The 27181-nt window shown below is 55.9% G+C and overlaps 1 long non-coding RNA gene across 3 annotated transcripts; it reads right to left on the bottom strand.

The window, feature by feature from the left end:
* Positions 1-590: 590 nt before the first annotated feature.
* Positions 591-17055, bottom strand: LOC135404505 (uncharacterized). 3 transcript variants are annotated; one of them, XR_010425695.1, is made up of 3 exons: positions 16984-17055; positions 16847-16885; positions 591-666 (listed from the first exon to the last, which is right to left on the bottom strand). It is a non-coding gene; the product is annotated as an uncharacterized LOC135404505 (long non-coding RNA). The 3 variants fall into 3 exon arrangements; XR_010425693.1 differs by lacking the exon at positions 591-666 and adding an exon at positions 16261-16495; XR_010425694.1 differs by lacking the exon at positions 591-666 and adding an exon at positions 16261-16492.
* Positions 17056-27181: the final 10126 nt, after the last annotated feature.

The raw sequence follows: 27181 nt of genomic DNA, 5'->3' as shown, positions 1-27181 counted from the left end.
GAACCAACTCCTGGAGAGACACGTTCCCAACCCTGTCCCCATTCCCATTCCTGGGGTTCCCATCCCTGTCCCCATTCCAATCCTGGGGTTCCCATCCCTGTCCCCATTCCCATCCCTGTCCCCATTCCCATTCCTGGGGTTCCCATCCCTCTCCCCATTCCCACTTCCTGCTGTGCCAACCTGCTCCCAGTGTCCCCGTTCCTGTCCCCACTATCCCTATCCTGGTCTCCCATGTCCCCATTCCCATTCCTGGTGACTCCAACCTGCTCCCAGTGTCCCCATTCCCATTCCTGGAGTTCCCATTCCCATTCCTGCTGTCCCCAACCTGCTCCCACTGTCCCCATCCCAGTCCCCAATGTCCCCATCCCATTCCCCCCTGTCCCCATTCCCAGTCCTGGTTCCCAGAGAGGAACTGCCAGATGCCGGAGGAGGGAGCCAGGATTTATTGCCCAAAGCAGGAGATTTTCACACCCAAATTAAAGCTTCAGGAATAATTGTGGTCCTGGGTTTCACATGGGAAAAAGGAGGAAGTTGATCCATCGGGAAGAGCCGCAGGGGGGCCGGGGTGGGTGGGAGCAGCGGGATGAGCTCTGCCAGCAGCTCCTGCCTTTCCACAGGGAGAGGGAAGGGGCGGATCCAGCTCCGGGATCGCTCAGGCTGTGATTCCTGCTGGGATGAGAGCGGGGAAAGGAGTCACCATGTCCCTGTTCCCATCCCAGGGGATGGAGCCGGCTGTGGAGCCCAGGGAGAGTAGGAACTGCTCTGAAATCCCATCTTATCCTGCTCTGTCCATCCCACCCCAATCCAACTCCATCCATCCCATCCCAATCCCACTCCAGAATCCAGCCCTGATCCCAGTCCCCAATTCCACCTGATCCCACTCTGGAATCCTGCCCTGAGCTGGAATCCCCTTCCAATCCCGCTCCAGCCATTAGGCCCCCATTCCCCTCTGGAATCCCGGCATCCATCCTGGGATCCCTGCCCAGAGGATCTGGATCCACACACGCTGCTGGGACTCACTGGTGGGTGCGGGGTCGTATCCCTTCCACTCCCTCTTCCCTATGGAAAGAAAGCGGGATCAGCACCCGTGGCACAGGATCCCCGGAATGCTGCCGGGCGGATCCGTGCCCCTTCCTGACCCCCATCCCGGAAGTTACCGGATCGGAGCTTCCAGACACCGACACCCACGAGGCCGATGATGATGATGATGGCAGCGATGACGGACACAGTGTCCTAGTTAGAACAGCTGGGACCGATTCCTCACTGGATGGGTGTAGCCCAAAACTGTGGATTCTCTGGCCTTCCATGCCATTTTCCCAGGAACTGTTGTCAGGAGAGGCCTGCGAGGTGGGGGGGATGTCCTGAGCACCCTCATAGCCTTTTATGGACTGAGCATCCTCATAGCCTTTTATGGAATTCCCCGCTCTGAGGGAAGAACTAAGCATCCTTTTATGGAATTCCCGCTCTGAGGGGAGGACTGGGCATTCCTGCCTGAACTGGAGAATATATAAACCTGGAGTTTCGGAACCTTTTTCCCACTCGTGGGATCCAGAGGAGGACTGCAGCTCACCGCTCTCAACCAGCCTGAGACCACCCCCCTCAACTGGACTGCAATCACCACTTTTGACCAGACTGCAACAGCTCTCTCACCAGTAGGTTTTTTTCCCCTTTCCCTTTACTTTGGACTCGGGGGGGGGGCCCAAGGAGCAGCACTTTGTTGATGCCCCAGGGTGCTGGGTTCTACATTTGGGTTTTGTGGATTAAAACCAATTGCTTGTCTGTATAATCAGACTTATTGGGCAAGGGGGGCCCAAGGAGGGCCCAAGGGGGGCCCAAGGGGGACCCAAGGGGGGCCCAAAGGGGGCTGGGCCAGGGGGGGAAGGGCTGCAGGGGGCAGATCCTGGAGGAGGAAACCCGCCAAAAGCGGCGGCCCAGCCGAGGGAGGAGCCGAGCGGGAGCACAAAGAAGAGCAGCCAAAAGGTCCTGGCGGTCGCTCGGCAATGGCGGGGGGGGCGACAGCGGTTTGGGGCCCCCCGTGAGAGCCGGGGGGGAACCCCGGTAGCCGCGGAGTGGGGAGAGCGGAGAGGGGCGATCCCGGAGCTGGGGGACCCCCGGAGTGCTGGAGGGGGGGGAGCAGGGAGAGGGAGGCGCCTCGGGAGCACCGGGAGGCTGCAAGGGGGTCCCGGAGAAGGGGGAGCCTGGGCAGTGGGGACCCCTGGGATCCCCGGGCCAAGAAAGTGGAGAAGGCGGAGAGGGGGAACGTCTGGGAACCCGGCCCCCTGAAACAGAGAGTGAGGGGAGAAGGGACCCCTGGGACCCCCAAAAGCTCCGGCATCCCTAAGCGGGACCCCCAGCAGCCCAGAGAGGGGAGAGCCCAGAAGGTAAAGGTGCAGAGAGCAGAGAGGGGAGAACTTCTTGGAGGGTTTTTTTTAACTGAATGTTCATATTTTGGAGTATTTTTTTTACTGACTCCTGATCTTTTGCAAATTTGCGGGCAGTTTGTGCGGGTTTTTTTTCCCAAATCTTGTTGTTTTCTTTTTTTCTGGGCTGAATGTTGGTGTTTTAGAGGTTTTCAGGGACACAGGATGCCCGGTGAGTCCTAGAGCTGGACTTGGGCAACACACTCACCCCCTTTTTTCCCCCCCCATCAGGATTTCTGCTTCCCAAAGCTTGGGCGGATGGAGGAGGAGGCTGCGAGGAAGATGCCGCGGGCCCCCCAGGCAGGTGAGGAGGAAGTCAATGCCCCTTTGGGTCGGTCTTTTGTGGCCGTCCTGCCGGGTCTGGAGTTGGGGGGATGTCCTTGGGCTTCCCTCTGGGCCGGAGGCAAATCCCCTGCGTGTCCTTGTTGCTTCCTGCCCCAGGCCCCGAGGTGAGGCCGGAGAGCGCGGAGGACAAATCCCGGCGGCAGAGCCTGGTGGGAGAGGCCGTTTTGAAGGGCTCCCCGGCGCAGGAAGGCAGCGGGGAGGAAAAGGGCCGGAGATGCCCCCGCAGGAGGGGCTGCAAAGCCAGCCCAGGGGGCTGTGAGGAGGAAAGAGCCAGCGTGTGCCGGGAAGGCGGCCGGAGCTTGAGGCGGAGCTGCGAGCTGGTGGTCCCTGAGCAGCCTCCCAGCAGGGAAAAGCCCTTCAGGTGTTTGGAATGTGGGAAGAGCTTCAGCAAGAGAGCCAACCTCCAGAGGCACCAGTACATCCACAGTGGGGAACGGCCCTACACATGTGGGGAGTGTGGAAAGAGCTTCAATCAGAGCTCCAACCTGCTCCAACACCAGATGATCCACAGTGGGGAAAGGCCCTACACGTGTGAGGAATGTGGAAAGAGCTTCAGTGTCCGCTCCACCCTGCGCACCCACCGTCGCATCCACAGTGGGGAACAGCCCTACACGTGTGGGGAGTGTGGGAAGAGCTTCAGTGACAGCTCCACCCTCCGCAACCACCGTCGCATCCACAGTGGGGAACGGCCCTACACGTGTGCGGAGTGTGGGAAGAGCTTCAGGAAGAGATCCACCCTCCACAATCATCAACGCATCCACAGTGGGGAACGGCCCTACACGTGTGGGGAGTGTGGGAAGAGCTTCAGTGACAGCTCCACCCTCCGCAACCACCGTCTCATCCACAGTGGGGAACGGCCCTACACGTGTGCGGAGTGTGGGAAGAGCTTCAGGCAGATCTCCAACCTGCTCCGACACCAGATGATCCACAGTGGGGAAGGCCCTACACGTGTGCGGAGTGTGGGAAGAGCTTCAGGGACAGCTCCAGCCTTTGCAAACACCGTTGCATCCACACCAGGGAATGGCCCTACAAGTGCTTGGAATGTGGGAAGAGCTTCAGCACAAGCACCAAGCTGCTCAGCCACCAGCACATCCACACTGGGGAACAGTCCTACACGTGTAGGGAATGTGGGACAGCTCCACCCTCTACACCCACCATCACCTCCACATCAGGGAGAGGCCCTACAACTGTCGAGATTGTGGGAAGAGCTTCACGCAGAGCTCTTCCTTGACCTCCCACCAACGGACCCACCGGTAAGAGAAGCCCCGAGTGCCCCGACTGCGGGAAGAGCTTCGGCCGCTGCTCCAACTCCATCAGCCATGGGAGGACCCGCGTTGGATGATCCACAGGGACCCCCGTTGGGCACAGACCTGGTGTGCTGGTTTAATGGTAAACCAGCAGGGGAAATGACAGCGGTGACACCTGGAATGGGATGGAACACCTGGAAAGGGAATGAGAATGCCTGGAATGGGAATGGGGACATAAAGAATGGGATTGGGACAGTAGCAATGGGATGGGAACACCAGGAATGGAAATGGGAAGACCTGGAATGGGAATGGGGACATTGGGAACAGACTGAGTACACTAGGAATGGGAATGGGGGCAGAAGGAATGGCAGTGGGGACACGTGGAATGGGGAGGGAACACCTGGAATGGGAATGGGAACACCTGGAATGGAAATGGGGACACCAGGAATGGAAATGGGAACACCTGGAATTGAAATGGAGACACCTGGAATGGGAACACCTGGAATGGGAATGGAGACACCTGGAATGGAAATGGGGACACCAGGAATGGAAATGGGAACACCTGGAATTGGAACAGAGACACCTGGAATGGGAACACCAGGAATGGAAATGGGGACACCAGGAATGGAAATGGGAACACCTGGAATTGAAATGGAGACACCTGGAATGGGAACACCTGGAATGGGAATGGAGACACCTGGAATGGAAATGGGGACACCAGGAATGGAAATGGGAACACCTGGAATTGAAATGGAGACACCTGGAATGGGAACACTTGGAACTGGAATGGAAGCACCTGGAATGGGAACACCTGGAATGGAAATGGGGACACCAGGAATGGAAATGGGAACACCTGGAATTGAAATGGAGACACCTGGAATGGGAACACTTGGAATTGGAATGGAGGCACCTGGAATGGGAACACTTGGAATTGGAATGGAGGCACCTGGAATGGGAACACCTGGAATGGGAACACCTGGAATGGGAATGGGGACATCAGGAATGGGAATGGGGTACCTGGGCTGGGAATGGGAACATTGGGAATGGGAACATTGGGAGCAGGTTGGGGACACCAGGAATGGGAATGGGAACATCTGGGATTGGAATGGGGACACCTGGAATTAGAATAGGGAAAACAGAGGTGGGATGGGAACACCTGGAATGGGAATGGGGACAATAGGAATGGGAATGGAGACCCCTGGAATGGGAATGGGAACACCAAGAACTGGGAATGGGGAAACCAGAAGTGGGATGGGAACACCATGAATGGGAGGAGGGACAATAGGAATGAGAATGGGGACACCTAGAATGGAATGGAACACCTGGAATGGGAATTGGAAAACGTGGAATGGGAATGGGAACACCTGGAATGGGAATGGGAACTCCTGGAATGGGAATGGGCACATCTGGAAAGGGATGGGAACAACTAGAATGGGAATGGGAACACCTGGAACAGGAATGCAAACCCGTGGAATGGGAATGGGAACACCCGGGCCCGGGCTGTGTCCCTGGTGAAACAGGAGGCCAGGCCCAAAAAAGTTCACTAAGAAATTTGGGCCTGCTAACAAGCTCCCAACAGCCAAGACCATCTGTGCTCGTTCTGTTCTACTGACTGGAGCAAAGCTTCAGAGAATAGTACAGGAACATGTCCTAGGCCTAGAGGGGATAAATTAGAGAGACAGCAGGATCAGAGAGACATTGGAATAGGAGGAATAGGCCGGGAGCCAGGGCTTTTTCCAAGCTTCAGTGAGCGGGTCAAGAAGAATGGAAGAGAAGGAAGGTCAAGCTGAGGAAGATGAGTTGAAGCCCCCAGAGCCATGGAGGAAGAGTGGAAGTCCCCTCAGGATTGAGGGCCAAGAGAAGCACCGCCCCAAGCCCCGCCTGAGCTCCACCTATACTCCGCCTATTATTAATATGCAGAGATAGAGGTTGGAATCACTTGAATATGCATTTAATCCCAGCTGAAGATTGTATAAAAATGCTGATTTTGTGTGAAGCCTTGGAGCAAGTTTGTCCAGCGCGAGCTGGCTTGCTCCCAACGTTGAATAAACAAATACCTTGCTGCTTAAAGATAAAAAAGTCTCTGAGCATTTTCTCGGACCGATTTTTCGGATTCAGCGCCCAGTCAGTCCCAGGATGATCCCAGTCCCTCCTGGTCTCTCCCAGTTGCTCCCAGTTTCCTCCATGTGGTCCCACTCATTCCCAGTTGCCCCCAGAAGCTTCCAGCATGATCCCAGTTGCTCACAGCCACTTCCAGTCATTCCCAGTGCACTCCCAGTTGCTCCCAGGATGATCCCAATCACCTCCTGCATGATCCCACTCGCTCTTCATATGATCCCAGTATGACCCCAGTCACCCTCAGTGTGGTCTCAGTTACTCCCAGCATGGTTGCAGACACTCCCAGTATATCCCAGTAGAGCCCTCAGCATGCTCATCGTCCTTCCCAGTCACTCCCAGATGCCCCAGTAACATTCTAGTTTCCACCAGTATGATCCCAGTGACTCCAAGGCCCTCCCACTATATCCTGTGTGGCCTCCAGTTGCTCCCAGTAGCCCTCAGTGTGGTCCCAGTTTCTCCCAGTATGATCCCTGTTGCCCAAGTTCTGGTCCTGGAGGGTCCCAGTGTGCTCAGATCCTGCTCCCGGGGGGTCCTACTGGGTCCCAGTCCTCGCCCCGGTGTATCCTGGTGTCCCATTCCATCCCAGTCTGTCCCAGTCCATCCCAGTCCATCCCAGTCAGACCCAATCCACCCCAGTCCATCCCAGTCCATCCGCCGTTTCCCGGGTCCTGCCCCCCCGCCCCCCCAAGATGCTGACGGGGGTCGGGGCTCCGTCTTTGCCTTCGTCTCCCTGGGCCTGCCTGGAATGAAGGGGCCGCTGGGACACTGCGGGACCTCCTGAAACCAAAGGAACCCTGGGAGAATTTGGATACTCCTGGAATCAAGGCACAATTGGGACACTGCAGGGCCCCATGGAAAAAAAGGAACCTTGTGACACTGCGGAATTCATGGAATCCAGGGGCCTTGGTGACATGGGGGCCTCATGGAACCAAAGGAACCCTGAAGTGTTTCAGAAGGTCATGGAATCAAGGGGCCACTGGGACACTGCAGGGCCTCTGGCAATTAAAGGAACACTGGGACACTGGGGCAGGACATCCCCCCTGCAATGGCACCAAGACAATGCCCCATTTGCAAAGGGGTCAGTGCTGAGCTGAGAGGGGGCCGGGACAAGGCAGGAGATGTTGGACCCCAGACTGGTTTGACCCCAAATGAAGCCCCTGATGGTGAGGGAACCCCTGGAGTCCAAGGACTGTCAGTCCCTGGGTTTCTACCAGAAAGGGCCAGTCCCCTTTCCCAGGGGCAGGTTCTGCCAACAGAACCCTTCTTGGGGGGTGTGTGGAGATTCCTGCCTTGGCTGGGGACCCCCCAAGGTCACTGCTGGAGGTTGAGAGCAGAGATCTCCCCACGAGCGCTGCTCTGGGGGAGTTCCATCCATCTCTAATTAAGAATTATTGCTTGTTTGCCAGCTTTAGTAGAATTGCTTCAACAATTGCTTTAGTGTAGTGCCCTGTCCTACCTTATCCTGTACTACTGGTAGTTTTTGTGTGTATATTGTGTAGTAAATAATTTAGATGAAGATCTTTTATCTGATGATTTGTAACTCTATATAATTCATTTTCTGTCAATAGATCTGATTTGTTATCATTAAACTCATGGGACAAAAGTGATTCAGTCACACCTCTGTAATTCCTCTAAACTTCAACTTTTGGCACAATGCAAGGCTGAGATTGGATCCAGCAGCCCCCAGCACCCCACAGTAAGTTGGGAGCTCTGGGGGCCACCCCCCTTTCCCAACCCCCCAGTGCCCAAAGACCCCCTTGGGACCGTCGGACCCACCAGACCACCCCCCTTTTCCACCCCTCTCCCTGTTCCTTCTACTCTCCCACTGTCCCCTTAATCCCCAATTTCCCCCCCGAATAGTTTCGGGTCCCAACCCCCACTTTTTTCCCCCTCTCCTGTGGGTGCTGAAGGAGAAAATGAGGCTGCACACCCAGAGTTCCATTTTGGGACTTGTCCCCCGACTCTTTTTGGTGTCCCCTTTTATTCCTGTTCTCTCGTGAGCAGCACCTGGTGTTTGTCTTTCAGTCCACCGGAATTCCCAAAGCAGTGCCCTGATCCCACACATTCCCCTCCCCTCATGTGCTGGCTGTTCAGCCACCAGAGAAAAACACAGGCTGGTCATGCAGGCTGGTTAAAGAGCATTTCCACTTGGAGAAACAACCTTCTCTCTCCAAGCACTCAACCAAGGTCCATCCTCCCTTTGCATTCCCATGAACTCAGTCCAGGTGCAGAGTGACTCTGCTTGGTCCCACCTCTGCCCCTGTTCTGTTTGGACACACAGAGTTCACGGCCAAGAGGGCCAGGACCCGGGCTCCTTGTCTTGGGGCTTGTCCCATGCGCTTCCAGAGGACTTGGAATATTGAAACCAGACAGATTCTGAAACCCCTGCTCCTGGTGCTGCCACAGTGCCCATCCACTGGCACTGCAGGCATGGCCTGCACTGAATGGCCAGTGCAGCAGGAGCTCTTCTGCCCACGGGAATTATTAATGATAAATGGAGGGCAGGCACGTTTTGATCTGTGACACAACTAAAATAACAAGGGTTACTTACAGGGGTGTTAAAGGTATTGTCAGTCACACGGATCACAACGTCAGGTGCGGCCAAGAAGGCATCTGAGTGACAGGGACACACCATGGTTGAGTCATTAACCAGTCAGGAAGAGTTGGTAGACCCAGTGAATTCCCCCTAGAACAGTGTCTGCCCGATGGGACATGCGGGCAGGGCTTGCTCTGCTCAGCATTCCCTCCCTGCTCCCGGGATTCCTGAGGGACAGTCTCTGCATCTGCAGGATCAGATTGTGGGCTGGGTCTGCTCAGGATAAGGTTCCATCAGAGGGACTGGAAGCCAGCAGGGTCCTGTGGGAGACAGAACACAGGTACAGCCCTTCCCCACACTGAGCACTCGAGAGGACCTTGTCATTGGGTGTCTTCTTGTGGGGTTTTGTTCAATACTTGCTGATTCATATTCAAAAAACTAAGGGTAAATACAGGTTTGTGATGATGATGATGATTTACTTGGGGTGTCACGTTCCCCCTTTTTTGTTTTCAAAGTATGGTTTTTAATCCAGAGCACTCATTTCTTGCACCTGGGATAGGCACAAGTGATAAGACCACATTTATGTTTTTTTGGTTTTCTTTCTGCTTCTTTTTTCTCTTCCTTTATTCTTTCTTCTTTCCTTTTTTCTCCTTTTTTTCTTTTTTCTTTCTTTTTTCTTTCTTTTCTCTCTTTTTTCTTTCTTTTTTTCTCCTTTTTCCTCATTTTTTCCTGTTTTTTCTTTCTTTTCTCTCTTTTTTCTCCTTTTTCTCTTTTTTCTTCTTTTTTTTTTATTTTCTTTGTTTTCCTTTTTTTCCTGTTTTCTTTTATTTCCTATTGTTTTCTATCAGTTGTATTTTCAAGGAAGATTCAAACACACATCAAAACAATCTCCTCGTACATATCTTACAACAACAGATAATCTGGCACTGTTCCAGGTTGTGAGGATTCCCAAGATCACAAACACTGAGACACGAAGGCTGGAAATGAAGCAACTTTATCCTGTCCCTTGCCATAGTGTTCAATCCACACCCAGCCCTGGATTTCTGGGAAGCCGCTGGGCAGGAGCAGGAGATGGAGCTGGTGCTCAGGAGGGGCAGGCCGGCCGTGCACCTTCCCTTGGAGGCACTTCAATTCTCCAGGAGATCCAGTGGTTCCAGGGCTGTGTGTCCATTCTTCAGCCATCCAGCCCCGGCGTGGCCACAGCCAAAAGCAGCCCCGTTTCCCAAAAGTGCCACGAGGAAGGACGGGAGTGGAAAACCCCCACAGGAGGTAAATGAGCACCATTAAAGGCAGGAGAGAGACCCCCCACAGGAGGGAGATTCCCACGAGTCAAGGTGGGAGACAGAGCCCTCAGCAGAGGCCCTAAAGCCCCGTCAGCGGGGACATCAACAGGCTGAGCAGCAGAGCAGATACAAACGGCAGGGAATACATCCTCCTGCTCCCCAGAGATGTCGTCCAACAAGTCTAAAAGATGTGTTTTCAAGGTGTCCAAATTGAAATTGCTCATCCATAACCTTCTGTCCTGCTGCGTTCAAGACCTGTTGCAAAATCTTCCAGTAAAGTCTGTGTTCTTGGGAAATTCCCTGCCCCGTTGTTCCTACAGGGCTCCACAGATCCCTGTGCCGGGGGCTCTGCTGTCCCGTTCCCACGGGATGAATGCCGGCACTTCCCACCTCTGTTGAGTGGCAGGCGCTGGGAGAGTGTCCCAGAGCTCAGGTCACACGTCGGGGCCACCAGAGATGGGGCTGAAGGAGAAAATGAGGCTGCACACACAGAGTTCCATTTTGGGACCTGTCTGCCCATCTTTCCAGCATCCCCCTTTCATTGGGGTTCCTTTGGAAACAGCACCTGGGGTTTGTCTTTTAGTCCACTGGAATTCCCAAATCACCCCAAAGCAGTGCCCTGATCCCACACATTTTCCTCCCCTCATGTGCTGCCTGTGTTCAGCCACCAGAGAAAAACACAGGCTGCCATGCAGACCCTTCCAAGTGATTTTCCACTTTGGCAAGCAGCACTCTCTGGATTGAAAACACCAGTCAAGGCCTGATTAACTGAACGCAGTTGCTGCTGCCTTAACTTGTTCCCACAAAAATTCTCAGGGTTCCTTTGCTTCCAGGAGGCCCCCCATGTCACAATGGCCCCTTGATTCCATGGGGTTCCAAAATGTCTCAGGAATCCTTTGGTCCCATGACCCCCCATATCCCAGTGGCCCCTTGGTTCCATGAGGATGCACAGTCTCAGAATTCCTTGGTTTCAATGAGGCTTTGTAGTGTCCCAATGGCCCCTTGATTCCAGGAGTTTCCACAGTGTCCCAACAGCTCCTTGGTTCCGTGAGGCCCTGCAGTGTCCTAAAGGCCTCCTGATTCCCCAGGGTTTCACAGTGTCCCGCTGTTCCTTTTGTTCCGTGAGGATCCGCAGTGGAACAGGGTCCCTTTGGGGCCATAAGGCCCTGCAGGGTCACAGTGTCCCCCTGATTCTGGGAGGTTCAGAAATATCTCAGGGCTGAGAAAACTGGGATTGTTCAGGCTGGAGAGGAGAAGGCTTTGGGGTGACCTAATTGTGGCCTTCCAGTGCCTGAAGGGAACCAACAAGAAAGATGGAGAGAGACTTTGGACAAGGGCCTGGAGTGACAGGACAAGGGGCAGTGGCTTCGCATGGAAGCGAAGGGTTGGGTTGGAGGGAAGGGTTGGAGGAGATAGTAGGAAGGAATTCTTTCCTCTGAGGGTGCTGAGATGCTCTTTAAGGCCCCTCCCAACCCAAAGCATTCCATGATTCTGGGACTGGTGGAGGAGGTGGTGGTCGGAGCCGTCTGGGGCACAGGGACACAAAATGAGGGAGTTTTCCATTGTGGGGGAAGGAAGGAGGGGGCAGCAGAACTGGTACCTTGGACACCAGGCAGGTAGGCTCTGGCTTTCCTTGGAGAATGATGGATGGAGTCCCCTGGGAGTCAGTCCTGAAGAACAAAAGAGTCCAGGAAGGCTGGAGGTGCTTTAAGAAGGAAATCTTCAAGCTCCAGGAGCTGTGCCCATGTGCCCTAAGACAAGCCAGGGGGCAAAAAGCACAGCTTGGTTAAAGAGAGAACTCAGGCTGGAACTCAGGGGAAAAAAGAGAGTGTCTCACCTCTGGAAGGAGGGGCAGGAAACTTGGGAGAACACAAGGATGTGGTGAGGTCATGTAGGGGGAAAATTAGAAAGGTCAAAGACAAACCGGAACTGAATTTGGCCACTGCACTTACAGACAGCAAAGAATGTGTCTCTAAATCCATGGGCTCCAGCCAAAGATGTGGAATTTGTTTCCTTTGGGTTCAAGGTCAGGCTGTGCCTGTGTCCAGCCCAGAGGCTCAGAAAAGCATTTCTGGGGGTGTTTCTGAGGGCAGCACTGACCAGACTTTTGTGTGTGTGTGTGAGACAGGCAGAAGCACAAATGCCTGCACAGCCCAGAGCAGTCAGTGTGGGGCTGTGCTTGCTGCTGCAGAGACCCCCAGGGAACAAACCCAGGAAATAGTTTGGGTTTATTCACTGCTCTGTGTCAGTGGAATAGGATGTTCCACAGGAGCTCTGTCCCCCTCTGTGGCACCGGGTGGCTCGAAGCTGAAGGGGGGGGTCAAGTGCAAGTTCCCTTCTGAAGTGTGTGTCCCTAGGGAGGACACTTGCCTTATTATTGCTTGTTATTTGTAATACAGATGCACCACACCTAAGGATGGATTCTGTAGAATATGTGCCATCTATATGTGCCATTTGGGTTGGGTCTGACTGAGCTGCAGTTCAGTTCTCCACAGCAGCCCTCCCAGGGCTGGGCTTTGCACTGGCAGCTGGAAGGGTGTTGAGAACACACCGGTGGTTTGGCCACTGCTGAGCACAGCACCAACACTGGGACATTCCTTCCTTAGCTGAGGGCAAGAGCCTGGGAGGGGACCCAAGCAGGCCAGCTGAGCCCAACTGACCACAGGGACATTGCAGACCATGGGAGGTCAGCTCAGCTCTAAAAGCTGAGGCCCGGAGCAGGAGGGGGGCATTCACTGTCCAATGGCTGCCTGCTGAGGAACCCTCACAGGTCCCCAGCCAGCAGAAAATGTCAACACTCTGCTGAACGGGACAAGGGATCCGAGATCCTGCTCAAAGCCCAAAATTCAGACAATCCCCTGCCACCTCCCAGCTCTGGTGTGACCCTTCCAAAGCCTAAAGGGGCTCCAGGAGAGCAGGAGAGGGACTTGGGACAAGGGATGGAGTGCCAGGAGACAGGGAATGGCTTCTCACTGCCAGAGGGCAGGGAGAGATGGCAGATGGGGAAGGAATTCCTGGCTGGGAGGGTGGGGAGGGACTGGGCTGGAATTCCCAGAGAAGCTGTGGCTGCCCCTGGATCCCTGGGAGTGTCCAAGGCCAGGTTGGAGCAACCTGGGATAGTGGGAGGTGTCCTTTCCCACGGTGGGGGGTGGCACTGGGTTATTTGGAAGGTCCCTTCCCACCCAAACCATCCCATGATCCCGGGACATCCCCATCCTCTTGGGAAGCCCCAACCCAGCAAAGTGTCAGTTCCCAGCTCAGGCACCTCAGAGCTCAGTTCTCTTCTGGGTGCTGGAAGATCCACATTTTCCCTGTTCCACGAGGATTTATCCCCCCACCAAATCCACAAACCAGGTGATGAAGAGGAGCAGAGGAGCTCAAGGGTAAAATCACTGAACCATGAGCTCTGGCAGAGAATCACACAATCACAGAGTCACTGAATCACACAATCACAGAATCTCAGTCACGCAATCACACAATCAAACAATCACAGAATCACAGAGTGACACAAGAACACAAGCACACAGTCACACAATCACACAATCACACAATCACTTGATTCCATGGAGTTCTGGGCAGTCACAGTGGCCCTTTGGTTCCATGAGGCTCCACATGTCACAATGGCCCCTTGTCTGTGAGATTCCACAGTGTCCCCACATTCCTTTGGTTCCATGGGGCCCTGCAGTGTCCCAGTGCCACTTGATTCCACAGGTTACACAGAATCCCAATGGGCCCTTGAGTTCAGGAGGTTCCACTGTGTCCCAGGGTCCCTTGGATTCCAGGAGGCCCGGCAGTGTCACAGTGGCCCCTTGACTCAAGGAGATTGCCCTGAGTCACAATGGCCCATTAAATTCCAGAGGTCCTGCAGTTTCCCAGGGTTTCTTTGTTTCCATGAGACCCTGCAGTGTCACACTGGCCCCTTGGTTCCACGAGGTTCCAAAATGACTCCGCATTCCTGAGGCCCTGTATTGTCACAATGGCCCTTTTCATCCCATGAGCTTCCCAAATGTCTCAGGGTTCCTTCTGTTCCATGAGGCCTCAGATGCCACAGTGGCCCCGTGGTTCCAGGAGATTCCACAGTGTCCCTGTGTTCCTTTGGATCTGTAAGTCCTTGGAGTGAAACAATGGCCCCGTGGTTCCAGGAGGTTCCAGAGCATCAGGATGGCCCCTTGTTTCCATGTGGTTCTCCAGTGTCACAATGGTCCCTCGATTTCCTGAGGCTCCACTGAGTCCCAGGTTCCTTTGGTCCTCATGTCCCAGTGGCCCTTTGATTGCAGGAGGTTGCCGAGTGTCTGCTGATCCCTCCAGCTCCAGAATGCCTGGCAGTGTCAGAGTGGTCCCTGGAGTCCCTGGTCACTCCCACTAGGATCCCAGTCACTCCCAGTCACTCCCAATAGGATCCCAGTTGTCCCCAAGGTGGTCCCAGTTGCTCCCAGTCCCCCTCCAGGATGGTTCCTTTCCCTCTCAGGGACTCCCAGTCTGAGTCCAGTATGGCCCCAGGCACTTTCAGTCACTGCCTGGAGGAGGCCATTTGCCCCTGCATGGTCCCAGTTGCTCCCAGTATGGTCCCACTCTGAGTCCAGTCACACTCAGTATGATCCCAGGAACTTCCAGACACTTGCAGTACGAATCCAGTTTGATCCCAGTCATCCCCAGTATGGTTGCAGTCCCTCTCACATACTTCCAGTATTATTGCAGTCACTCCCAGGATGATCCCTGTCAGTCCCAGTGTAATCCCAGTATGAGCCCAGCAGGGGCCCAGCTACTCCCACTCTGATCCCAGTTGCCCCCAGTGTGGTTCCAGTTGCTCCCATGAACCACTTCTCTGGTTCCAGTCACTCCCAGTATGATCCCAGTCACTCCCAGTACAATACCACATGTTGTGACACTTGTCTCACTTGTGTCCTTGTGACACTGCGGAATTCACAGAATCCAGGGGCTGGGGGGTTCTAGGAGTCCATGGGCTGCGGGGGAGGGGGGAGCTCAGGGCCCACCAAAAATGCCCAACCAGGGCTCCCAAAGCTCAGGGCAACCCCAAACCAGCCACCCAGGGCTCCCACAGATCAGGGGAACCTCAAACAGAGGATAAATTGTCCCGGAGCTCAGAGTTGCCCCAAACAAGAGGGAGATGGGGGGCTGAGGATGCCCAATCCCCCTTTTCCCAGCATTTTTGGTTGCACTGGGTCTTAGTTAAACAACATTACAACTTAGAAATTAAGAGACTTCAGGTGGAAGTGTGGAAAAGGAAAAGAAGCAGCTTTTTATTAACAAAATCTGAATAAACAACAAATGGTGCAACCAAAAACTTTCAGAAGAAACAAAACAAAGTCCCAAATCCCCAGGTGGGGGGGAGAAACTGTCCCGGCAGTTCAAAGCTCTCGCAGCCCCGTGTGCTCGCAGCCAGCAGTGAAGGAGTCCCTTTTCCCAGGGGCAGTCCCCAAAGCAGAACACCTCGCTCCCAGATGGGTCGGGCTCTCTCTCTCTCTCTCTCTCTCTCTCTCTCTCAGTCGTTCTCCACGAGGTGTCCCGTGGGGAAAAAACTTCCTCTCAGGAAAAGAGAACAAGGTGGCCAAAATCAGCTCCTGCTCTGTCCGGTCCCGGACAAACCCCAAAAGCCCCCGAACAAAGGACCCCCCGCCCTCCCCGCGGCCACCGCGGTGTCCCCGAGAGCCGCCCTCCCCCCACTGCCCCTGCCCAGCGCCTGCGGCTCCGCTCCAACCCACCCCATCCCGGGAGACACCGATGGGAATGGGGGGACACTGGGAAACAATTCCAACACCTCTTTTCAAACCTCTGACACCTGGTTCCCAGACATTCCCAAAGAAGGGGCTTCCCATGACCTCGAGCCAGGGACTGACCTTTGTATTGAACCAACTCCTGGAGAGACACGTTCCCATCCCTGTCCCCATTCCTGGGGTTCTCATCCCTGTCCCCATTTCCATCCCTGTCCCCATTCCCATTCCTGGGGTTCCCATCCCTGTCCCCATTGCCATTCCTGGGGTTCCCATCCCTCTCCCCATTCCCACTTCCTGCTGTGCCAACCTGCTCCCAATGTCCCTGTTCCTGTCCCCACTATCCCTATCCTGGTCTCCCATGTCCCCATTCCCATTCCCGGCGTCCCAATTCCCATTCCTTGTGACTCCAACCTGCTCCCAATATCCCCATTCCCATTCCTGGAGTTCCCATTCCCATTCCTGCTGTCCCCAACCTGCTCCCAGTGTCCCCATCCCTGTCCCAACTGTTCCCATTCCAGTCCCCCCTGTCCCCATTCCTATTCCTGGTTCCCACAGAGGAACTGCCGGAGGCCGGAGGAGGGAGCCAGGATTTATTGCCCAAAGCAGGAGATTTTCACACCCAAATTAAAGCCTCAGGAATAATTGTGGTCCTGGGTTTCACATGGGAAAAAGCAGGAAGTTGATCCATCGGGAAGAGCCGCAGGGGGGCCGGGGTGGGTGGGAGCAGCGGGATGAGCTCTGCCAGCAGCTCCTGCCTTTCCGCAGGGAAGGGGCGGATCCAGCTCCAGGATCGCTCAGGCTGTGATTCCTGCTGGGATGAGAGCGGGGAAAGGAGTCACCATTTCCCTGTTCCCATCCCAGGGGATGGAGCCGGCTGTGGAGCCCAGGGAGAGTAGGAATTGCTCTGGATTCCCTCCTGATCCTGCTCCGTCCATCCCACCCCAATCCCACTCCATCCATCCCACGCCAATCCCACTCCAGAATCCAGCCATGATCCCAGTCCACAATTCCACCTGAGCCCACTCTGGAATCCTGCCCTGAGCTGGAATCCCCTTCCAATCCCGCTCCAGCCATTAGGCCCCCATTCCCCTCTGGAATCCCGGCATCCATCCTGGGATCCCTGCCCAGAGGATCTGGATCCACACACGCTGCTGGGACTCACTGGTGGGTGCGGGGTCGTATCCATTCCCCTCCCTCTTCCCTATGGAAAGAAAGCGGGATCAGCACCCGTGGCACAGGATCCCCAGAATGCTGCCGGGCGGATCCGTGCCCCTTCCCAACCCTCATCCCGGGAGTTACCGGATCGGAGCTTCCAGACACCGACTCCCACGAGGCCGATGATGATGATGATGGCAGCGATGACGGACACGGTGTCCTAGTTAGAACAACTGGGACCGATTCCTCACTGGATGGGTGTAGCCCAAAACTGTGGATTCTATGGCCTTCCATGCGATTTTCCCAGGAACTGTTGTCAGGAGAGGCCTGCCAGGTGGGGGGGATGTCCTGAGCACCCTCCTACCCTTTTATGGACAGGGCATCCTCATATCCTTTTTTGGACTGAGCACCCTCATAGCCTTTTATGGACTGAGCATCCTCATAGCCTTTTATGGAATTCCCCGCTCTGAGGGAAGAACTAAGCATCCTTTTATGGAATTCCCCGCTCTGAGGGGAGGACTGGGCATTCCTGCCTGAACTAGAGAATATATAAACCTGGAGATTTGGAACCTTTTTACCACTCGTGGGATCCAGAGGAGGAGTGCAGCTCACCGCTCTCAACCAACCTGAGACCACCATCCTCAACTGGACTGCAACCACCACTTTTGACCAGACTGCAACAGCTCTCCCACCAGCAGGTTTTTTCCCCTCTCCCTTTACTTTGGACTCGGGGGGGGCCAAGGAACAGCACTTTGTTCATGGCCCAGGGTGCTGGGTTCTACATTTGGGTTTTGTGGATTAAAACCAAATTGCTTGTCTGTATAATCAGACTTATTGGGCAAGTGGGGCCCAAGGGGGGCCCAAGGGGGCTGGGCCAGGGGGGGAAGGGCTGCAGGGGGCGGATCCCGGAGGAGGAAACCCGCCAAAAGCGGCGGCCCAGCCGAGGGAGGAGCCGAGCGGGAGCACAAAGAAGAGCAGCCAAAAGGTCCTGGCGGTGGCTCGGCAATGGCGGGGGGGGCAAGAGCGGTTTGGGGGCCCCCCGTGAGAGCCGGGGGGGAACCCCGGTAGCCGCGGAGTGGGGAGAGCGGAGAGGGGCGATCCCGGAGCTGGGGGACCCCCGGAATGCTGGAGGGGGGGGGGAGCAGAGAGGGAGCGCCGGGCCCCTTAAGCGGGGGTCCCAGAGAGGGGGAAGGCCTTGGAGTGTGGAGAGGAGGGGGGGCCTTGAGGCGGGGTGGGAGCCGAGAGCGCCAAGAGGTTTGCGAGGGTGGGAGGCGAGAGAGGAGGGCCGGCCGGCCCCGGGAGGCAGAGTGGGGAGAAGTGAGCCCTGGGACCCCCCTGGCAACACTCAAGGGGACCCCGGTGAGTGGGAACCCCCCGGAGCCGCGGGACCCCCGACAGCCCGGAGAAGGGGGACCCCCAATGCAGGCAGAAGTGCCATCAGGCCAGACAGGGGGTCCCCCCTAACCCCAGAGAGCAGAGAGGGGGAACTCCTGGGAGGGGATTTTGGGCTGAATGTTGTTGTTTTGGGGGTTTTTATGGGCACAAGTTACCCGGTGAGTCCTAGAGCTGGACTTGGGCAGGAGGAACCCCCAAGGCAACGCGCTCACTCCTTGTTTTCCCCCCCCATCAGGATTTCTGCTTCCCAAAGCTTGGGCGGATGGAGGAGGAGGCTGCGAGGAAGAGGAAGATGCCGCGGGCCCCCCAGGCAGGTGAGGAGGAAGTCAGTGCCCCTTTGGGTCGGTCTTTTGTCTTTTGTGGCCATCCTGCCGGGGCCGGAGTTGGGGGGATGTCCTTGGGCTTCCCTGTGGGCCGGAGGCAAATCCCCTGCGTGTCCTTGTTGCTTCCTGCCCCAGGCCCCGAGGTGAGGCCGGAGAGCGCGGAGGACAAATCCCGGCGGCAGAGCCTGGTGGGAGAGGCCGTTTTGAAGGACTCCCTGGCGCAGGAAGGCAGCGGGGAGGAAAAGGGCCGGAGATGCCCCCGCAGGAGGGGCTGCAAAGCCAGCCCAGGGGGCTGTGAGGAGGAAAGAGCCAGCGTGTGCCGGGAAGGCGGCCGGAGCTTGAGGCGGAGCTGCGAGCTGGTGGTCCCTGAGCAGCCTCCCAGCAGGGAGAAGCCCTTCAGGTGTTTGGAATGTGGGAAAAGCTTCAGCAAGAGATCCGACCTCCTAAGGCACCAGCACATCCACACTGGGGAACGGCCCTACACGTGTGGGGAGTGTGGAAAGAGCTTCACTCAGAGCTCCCACCTGCTCCGACACCAGATGATCCACAGTGGGGAAAGGCCCTACATGTGTGAGGAGTGTGGGAAGAGCTTCAGGAACAGGCGCACCCTCCACAATCACCGACGCATCCACAGTGGGGAAAAGCCCTACACGTGTGGGGAGTGTGGGAAGAACTTCAATCAGAGCTCCACCCTGCTCCGACACCAGATGATCCACAGAGGGGAAAGGCCCTACATGTGTGAGGAGTGTGGGAAGAGCTTCAATCAGAGCTCCAACCTGCTCCGACACCAGATGATCCACAGTGGGAAAGGCCCTACACGTGTGCAGAGTGTGGGAAGAGCTTCAGGGACAGCTCCAGCCTTTGCAAACACCGTTGCATCCACACCAGGGAATGGCCCTACAAGTGCTCGGAATGTGGGAAGAGCTTCAGCACAAGCACCAAGCTGCTCAGCCACCAGCACATCCACACTGGGGAACAGCCCGACACGTGTAGGGAATGTGGGACAGCTCCACCCTCTACACCCACCGTCGCCTCCACATCAGGGAGAGGCCCTTCCACTGTGGGGAGTGTGGGAAGAGCTTCACGCAGAGCTCTTCCTTGACCTCCCACCAATGGACCCACCGGTAAGAGAAGCCCCGAGTGCCCCGACTGCGGGAAGAGCTTCGGCCGCTGCTCCAACTCCATCAGCCATGGGAGGACCCGCGTTGGATGATCCACAGGGACCCCCGTTGGGCACAGACCTGGTGTGCTGGTTTAATGGTAAACCAGCAGGGGAAATGTCAGCGGTGACACCTGGAATGGGATGGAACACCTGGAAAGGGAATGAGAATGCCTGGAATGGGAATGGGGACATAAAGAATGGGATGAGGACAATAGCAATGGGATGGGAACACCAGGAATGGAAATGGGAAGACCTGGAATGGGAATGGGAACACCTGGAATGGAAATGGGAACACCTGGATATGAAATGGAGACACCTGGAATGGGAACACCTGGAATGGGAATGGAGACACCTGAAATTGGAATGGGGACACCAGGAATTGAAATGGAGACACCTGGAATGAGAACACCTGGAATGGGAATGGGGACAGGGGGAATGGGAATGGGGACACCTGGAATGGGAATGGGAACACCTGGAATGGGAATGGGAACACCTGGAATGGGAACATTGGGAGTAGGTTGGGGACACCAGGAATGGGAATGGGAACATCTGGGATTGGAATGGGGGCACCTGGAATGGGAATAGGGAAAACAGAGGTGGGATGGGAACACCTGGAATGGGAATGGGAACACCTGGATATGAAATGGAGACACCTGGAATGGGAACACCTGGAATGGGAATGGAGACACCTGAAATTGGAATGGGGACACCAGGAATTGAAATGGAGACACCTGGAATGAGAACACCTGGAATTGGAATGGAGACACCTGGAATGGGAACACCTGGAATGGGAACATTGGGACCGGGGGAATGGGAATGGTGACACCTGGAATGGGAATGGGAACACCTGGAATGGGAATGGGAACACCAGGAATGGGAACATTGGGAGCAGGTTGGGGACACCAGGAATGGGAATGGGAACATCTGGGATTGGAATGGGTGCACCTGGAATGGGAATAGGGAAAACAGAGGTGGGATGGGAACACCGGGAATGGGAATGGGGACAATAGGAAGGGGAATGGAGACCCCTGGAATGGGAATGGGAACACTAAGAACTGGGAATGGGGAAAACAGAAGTGGGATGGGAACACCAGGAATGGCAGGAGGGACAATAGGTATGGGGACACCTGGAATGGAAATTGGTTCACATGGAATGGGAATGGGAACACCTGGAATGGGAATGGGAACTCCTGGAATGGGATGGGAACAACTAGAATGGGATGGGAATACCTGGAACAGGAATGCAAACCCGTGGAATGGGAATGGGACCGGCCCGGGCTGTGTCCCTGGTGAAACAGGAGGCCAGGCCCAAAAGAGTTCACTAAGAAATTTGGGCCTGCTAACAAGCTCCCAACAGCCAAGACCATCTGTGCTCGTTCTGTTCTACTGACTGGAGCAAAGCTTCAGAGAATAGTACAGGAACATGTCCTAGGCCTAGAGGGGATAAATTAGAGAGACAGCAGGATCAGGGAGACATTGGAATAGGAGGAATAGGCCGGGAGCCAGGGCTTTTTCCAAGCTTCAGGGAGCGGGTCAAGAACAATGGAAGAGAAGGAAGGTCAAGCTGAGGAAGAGGAGTTGAAGCCCCCAGAGCCATGGAGGAAGAGTGGAAGTCCCCTCAGGATTGAGGGCCAAGAGAAGCACCGCCCCAAGCCCCGCCTGAGCTCCACCTATACTCCGCCTATTCTTAATATGCAGAGATAGATGTTGGAATCACTTGAATATGCATTTAATCACAGCTGAAGATTGTACAAAAATGCTGATTTTATGTGAAGCCTTGGAGCAAGTTTGTCCAGCGCGAGCTGGCTTGCTCCCAACGTTGAATAAACAAATACCTTGCTGCTTAAAGATAAAAAAGTCTCTGAGCAGTTTCTCGGACCGATTTTTCGGATTCAGCTCCCAGTCAGTCCCAGGATGATCCCAGTCCCTCCTGGTCTCTCCCAGTTGCTCCCAGTTTCCTCCATGTGGTCCCACTCATTCCCAGTTGCCCCCAGAAGCTTCCAGCATGATCCCAGTTGCTCACAGCCACTTCCAGTCATCCCCAGTGCACTCCCAGTTGCTCCCAGGATGATCCCAGTCAGCTCCTGCATGATCCCACTCACTCTTGATATGATCCCAGTATGAGCCCAGTCACCCTCGTTTGGTCTCAGTTGCTCCCAGCATGGGCCAAGCTGCTCCCACTGTGATCCCATCATGGTCCCAGTTGCTCCCAGTTGCCCCTAGCACAGATCCAGTCACTCCAAGTACGATACCAGTCTTCCCTCCTGACAGTCCCACTCAATCCCAGTTGCTTCTCTTAGAGATCCAGTCACTCACAGTTCCTTCCAGTTGCCCCCAGCCTGGTCCTAATTCCCCTTCATGTAGTCCCAGCCACTCCCAGTACAGTCCCAGTTACCCCCACTATGGTTGCAGACACTCCCAGTATATCCCAGTAGAGCCCTCAGCATGCTCATAGTCCTTCCCAGTAACTCCCAGATGCCCCAGTAACATTCCAGTTTCCACCAGTATGATCCCAGTGACTCCAAGGCACTCCCACTATATCCTATGTGGCCTCCAGTTGCTCCCAGTAGCCCTCAGTGTGGTCCCAGTTGCTCCCAGTATGATCCCTGTTGCCTTAGTTCTGGTCCTGGAGGGACCCAGTGTGCTCAGATCCTGCTCCCGGGGGGTCCTGCTGGGTCCCAGTCCTGGTCCCGGTGTATCCTGATGTCCCAGTCCATCCCAGTCAGTCCCAATCCATCCCGGTCCATCCCAGTCTATCCCAGTCCATCCCAGTCCATCCCAGTCCATCCCAGTCCCTTCCCAGCAGCCGCCGCCGTTTCCCGGGTCCTGCCCCCCCGCCCCCCCAAGATGCTGACGGGGGTCGGGGCTCCGTCTTTGCCTTCGTCTCCCTGGGCCTGCCTGGAATGAAGGGGCCGCTGGGACACTGCGGGACCTCCTGAAACCAAAGGAACCCTGGGAGAATTTGGATACTCCTGCAATCAAGGCACAATTGGGACACTGCAGGGCCCTATGGAAAAAAAGGAACCTTGTGACACTGCGGAATTCATGGAATCCAGGGGCCTTTGTGACAGGGGGGCCTCATGGAACCAAAGGAAGCCTGAGGTGTTTCAGAAGGTCATGGAATCAAGGGGCCACTGGGACACTGCAGGGCCTCTGGCAATTAAAGGAACACTGGGACACTGGGGCAGGACATCCCCCCTGCAATGGCACCAAGACAATGCCCCATTTGCAAAGGGGTCAGTGCTGAGCTGAGAGGGGGCCGGGACAAGGCAGGAGATGTTGGACCCCAGACTGGTTCGACCCCAAATGAAGGCCCTGATGGTGAGGGAACCCCTGGAGTCCAAGGACTGTCAGTCCATGGATTTCTACCAGAAAGGGCCAGTCCCCTTTCCCAGGGGCAGGTTCTTCCAACAGAACCCTTCTTGGGGGGTGTGTGGAGATTCCTGCCTTGGCTGGGGACCCCCCAAGGTCACTGCTGGAGGTTGAGAGCAGAGATCTCCCCACGAGCGCTGCTCTGGGGGAGTTCCATCCAGCTCTAATTAAGAATTCTTGCTTGTTTGCCAGCTTTAGTAGAATTGCTTCAACAATTGCTTTAGTGTAGTGCCCTGTCCTATCTTATCCTGCACTACTGGTAGTTTTACCGTGTATGTCGTGTAGTAAATAATTCTGCTTTAGTCCTTTTGTCTGATCATTATTAGTAATAAGTAGTTCATTGATATAAATATATCTGCTTTTCCATCATTAAAACCTGTGGGACAAAACTGGTTCAATCCCATCTCTATAATTCCTTAAATTCAAAGCATTGGCATAACCCAAGGCTGAGATTGGATCCAGCTGCCCCCAGGCTCCTCTGGGAGCAGGAGTTTAGAAAGCCAGGGAGTCCGTTCTGCACCTCGGGACTCCAGGGCAGGACTTCTCCAATCAACTTTGTCTAAGCCTTGAACTCCCCCTGCCACAGGGGGGATGGGGAAAAGGGAGCAGGAAAGGGGAGAAAAGGTGGGAAAAAAGGGGGTGGGACCCCTTCAGCTGAGGGGCCAAAGGGGTGGGACCCCCAAAGGGAGCACAGGGAAGCTGTGGTTTAGTGGGACAATAGGAAAGGGGTGGGAAAGAAGGGAAAAGTGTTGGGCTGAGACCCCCAAAACTGAGTGTGAGGGGTGTTGGGACCCCAAAGTTATTGGGAGAGGGGTGGGAGACCCCAACTGGGTGCAGAGGGGTTCTGGGGGCTGGGGAGACCATAGGAAAGGAGTGGGAGAGGGGCAGAAGAGGAGGGGTGGGACAGAAGGAAGAGGAGTCCCAGGGAGGTCCCTTGGTGTCCCCATCATTTGAGCCCTGGAGCAGTTCCCTGGGGCCCTGGAGGGGTTGGATCTGCACTGGGGGGGTCCCCAACCCCACTGTCCATCCTGGGGGGCTGATGGGGGGTTCCCCTCCACCCAACAGCCAGTGCTGCAGTGGCCACGGGGGAAAAGGTGGGAAAAGGGTGGTCTGGGGTGGCCCCTGAGCTCCCACCCTGCTGTGGGGTATCACAGCCAGCACGGCTTCCCCAGAGGAAAGGCCTGCTGATCAAACCTTAGTTACTTCATGACAACATCACCCCCTGGCTGATCAAGGGAAGGCAGTTGATGGGATCTTTTTGGGTTTCAGTGAAGCTTCCCATAGTGTCTGTGCCCAGATCCCTCTGGACAAAGTGTCCAGCCCAGAGCTGGACAAACACACCCTGTGCTGGGCCAGCAATGGGCTCCTGGGTCGGGCACAGAGGGTGGCAGTGACTGGGGGGACATCAGATGGGGGTCACTAGGGGGGTTCCCCAGGGTTCCATCTGGGCCCTGTGCTCTCCAACATCTCCATCCATGACTTGGACGCAGCACTGGAAGGGACACGGAGCAAGTTTGCAGATGACCCCAACCTGGGAGGTGCTGCTGAGTCCCTGGAGGGCAGGGAGGCCCTGCAGAGAGACCTGGACAGATGCCAGGGCTGGGAATCACCACCCATGGAAGTTCAACAAGGGGCAGTGCCAGATTCTGCCCCTGGGATGGGGCAACCCCTGATGTGGGGACAGAGTGGGAATGAGAGGCTGGAGAGAAGTGCTGGGAAAGGGCCCTGGGGGTCCTGGGGGTGCCCACTTGGCCAGGAGTCAGCAGTGCCCTGGCAGCCAGGAGGGACAACCCTGTCCTGGGGGCATCAGGCCCAGCATGGCCGGGACAGGGAGGGGATTGTCCCGCTCTGCTCTGCCCTGGGGCGGCCTCACCTCAATAGTGGGGCACTCTGGGGGGACACAATGGAAGGAAGAGATTGAGCCAGTAGAGAGTGTCCAAAGGAGGCCCCCAGGATGGGGAAGGCTCTGCAGGGGAAGCCTTAGGAGGAGCAGCTCAAGGCACTTGGTGTGTTCAGCTGCAGAAGAGTAGACTGAGGGGAGACCTCATGGCAGTTCCAACTTCCTCAGAGGGGCAGAGGAGGGGCAGGCCCTGAGCTCTGCTCTGGGGGGACCAGGGACAGCCCCCAGGGAATGGCCTGGAGTTGTGTCAGGCCAGCGTCAGGTTGGATGTTAGAAAGAGGTTCTTCCCTCCAGGGTGGTTGGCACTGAACAGGCTCCCCAGGGCAGTGGGCACAGCCCCAAGGCTGACAGAGCTCCAGGAGAGTTTGGATGATCCTCTGGGGCACAGGCTGTGACTCTTGGGGATGGGCCTGGGCAGGGCTGAGGGTTGGACTTGATGATCCCTCTGGGGTCCCTTCCAACTCGCACATTCTTTCATTCTGGGATTCTGTAACACCCCACCTTTGCCTGCTTTGCTGCTTCTGTGAACCATGAGTTCCTTCCTTGATTGTTTCTTTCCTTTCCTTGGTTGGTTTCTCTCCACTGCAGTTGGTTACACAGATATTTTCTAGGGCACATTCTGGACAACCACTGCTGGTTCAGTTCTGTCTCAGAGCCCAAGATCAGCCTTATGGAGCTAAAGGAACCCTGGGACACTGCGGAACCCCATGGGATCAAGGGACCATCGTGACACTGTGGGACCTCATGGCATTAAAGGAACCCAGGGGCCACTGTGGAGCCTCATAGAACCAAGTTGCCAGTGTGACATGTGGGGCCTCATGGAATCAAAGGAGCCCTGAGACCTTTCGTACCCTCGTGGAATCCAGTGGCCTTTGTGACCCTCCAGAACCTCATGGAATCAAAGGGCCACTGTGACACTGCAAAACCTCATGGAACCAAGGGGCCATTCCAGAATCACAGAATCAACGAGGTGGGAAAAGACCTCTGAGTTCATGGAGTCCAAGCCATGCCCCAACCCCACCCTGTCAACTAGACCATGGCCCTGAGAGCCACATCCAGTCTTTTCTGAAACCCCTCCAGGGTCGGTGACTCCACCCCCTCCCTGGGCAGCCCATTCCAACACCCAGTCACCCCTTCTGGGAAGAACTTGAGCCTCCTGTCTGACCTAAACCTCCCCTGGTGCAGCTTTAGGCTGTGCCCTCTTGTCCCACTGCTGGTTGCCTGGGAGAAGAGACCGACCCCCCCGGGTCCCCCCTCCTGTCAGAGAGTTGTAGAGAGTGAGAAGGTCCCCCCTGAGCCTCCTTCTGTCCAGGCTCAGCAAGCCCAGCTCCCTCAGCTGCTCCTCACAGCACTTGTACTCCAGAGCCTTCAGCAGCCCCAGTGCCCTTCTCCAGACACGCTCCAGCACCTCAACATCTTCCCCAAAGTGAGGGGCCCAGAACTGGGCACAGCACTCGAGGGGTGGCCTCAGCAGGGCCGAGCCCAGGGGCAGAATCCCTGCCCTGAAGGCAGCTCCCTGCAATCAGCTCTGCTGCAGCCCTGCAGGGCCGTTCTGCTCCTTGTCCTGCAGCTCCACCATTCCCTGCTCCCTGCAGCCCTGGCTCCCTCAGCCTTCCCCTGCCCAGACCCCCTTGTCTGGCAGCAAGAGAGCAGCCCTGGGCAGCCCAGGGATTGTCTGGGGCCCAGAGTTGTCTGCCACAGCCTCCAGCATCTCCTGGCTTGCCTGTGCCCAGCCCTGCTGCCCTGCCCGAAGATCCCACGGTGTTTCCACTTGCAATGGAATGGGGGACCTGCTCCCAGGCTTTGCAGGCCCTTCTGTCCCTTCATCACCCACCTGATGATTCAACCAAGGCTCTGTGGGATGATTGTCAGTGTTCCTGAATCACGGGATGTGCCTACCCAAAGACATTTTCAGCATCTCTGTCCTGCCTTGAGATCAGCTTCTCCTCCAGCACAGCCCCTCAGGGGCTGCAGAGACCCCCCGACAGCAAAGGCCTCTCCTGCCAGGGCTGCAGAGACCAACCCAGCTTTTCCCTGGCCTGGGGGGAAGCGTTTCCCCTTTCTGGGCTGTCCCATTGCCATCTGCCCCTCCAGCACGTCTCTGCTCCAGCCCAGCACTTGCACACATCGGCTCCGGGCACTCGGTGCTGCTGCTGGGAACGAGATCATTTTCTGATTCCTTTAAATTAA

The sequence above is a fragment of the Pseudopipra pipra genome, chromosome W (genome assembly GCF_036250125.1).
Source record: "Pseudopipra pipra isolate bDixPip1 chromosome W, bDixPip1.hap1, whole genome shotgun sequence".
In the NCBI taxonomy this organism is placed as follows: Eukaryota; Metazoa; Chordata; class Aves; order Passeriformes; family Pipridae; genus Pseudopipra; species Pseudopipra pipra.
Note: the sequence above shows the minus strand (reverse complement) of the source record. Positions and strands in the feature narration are given on the sequence as shown.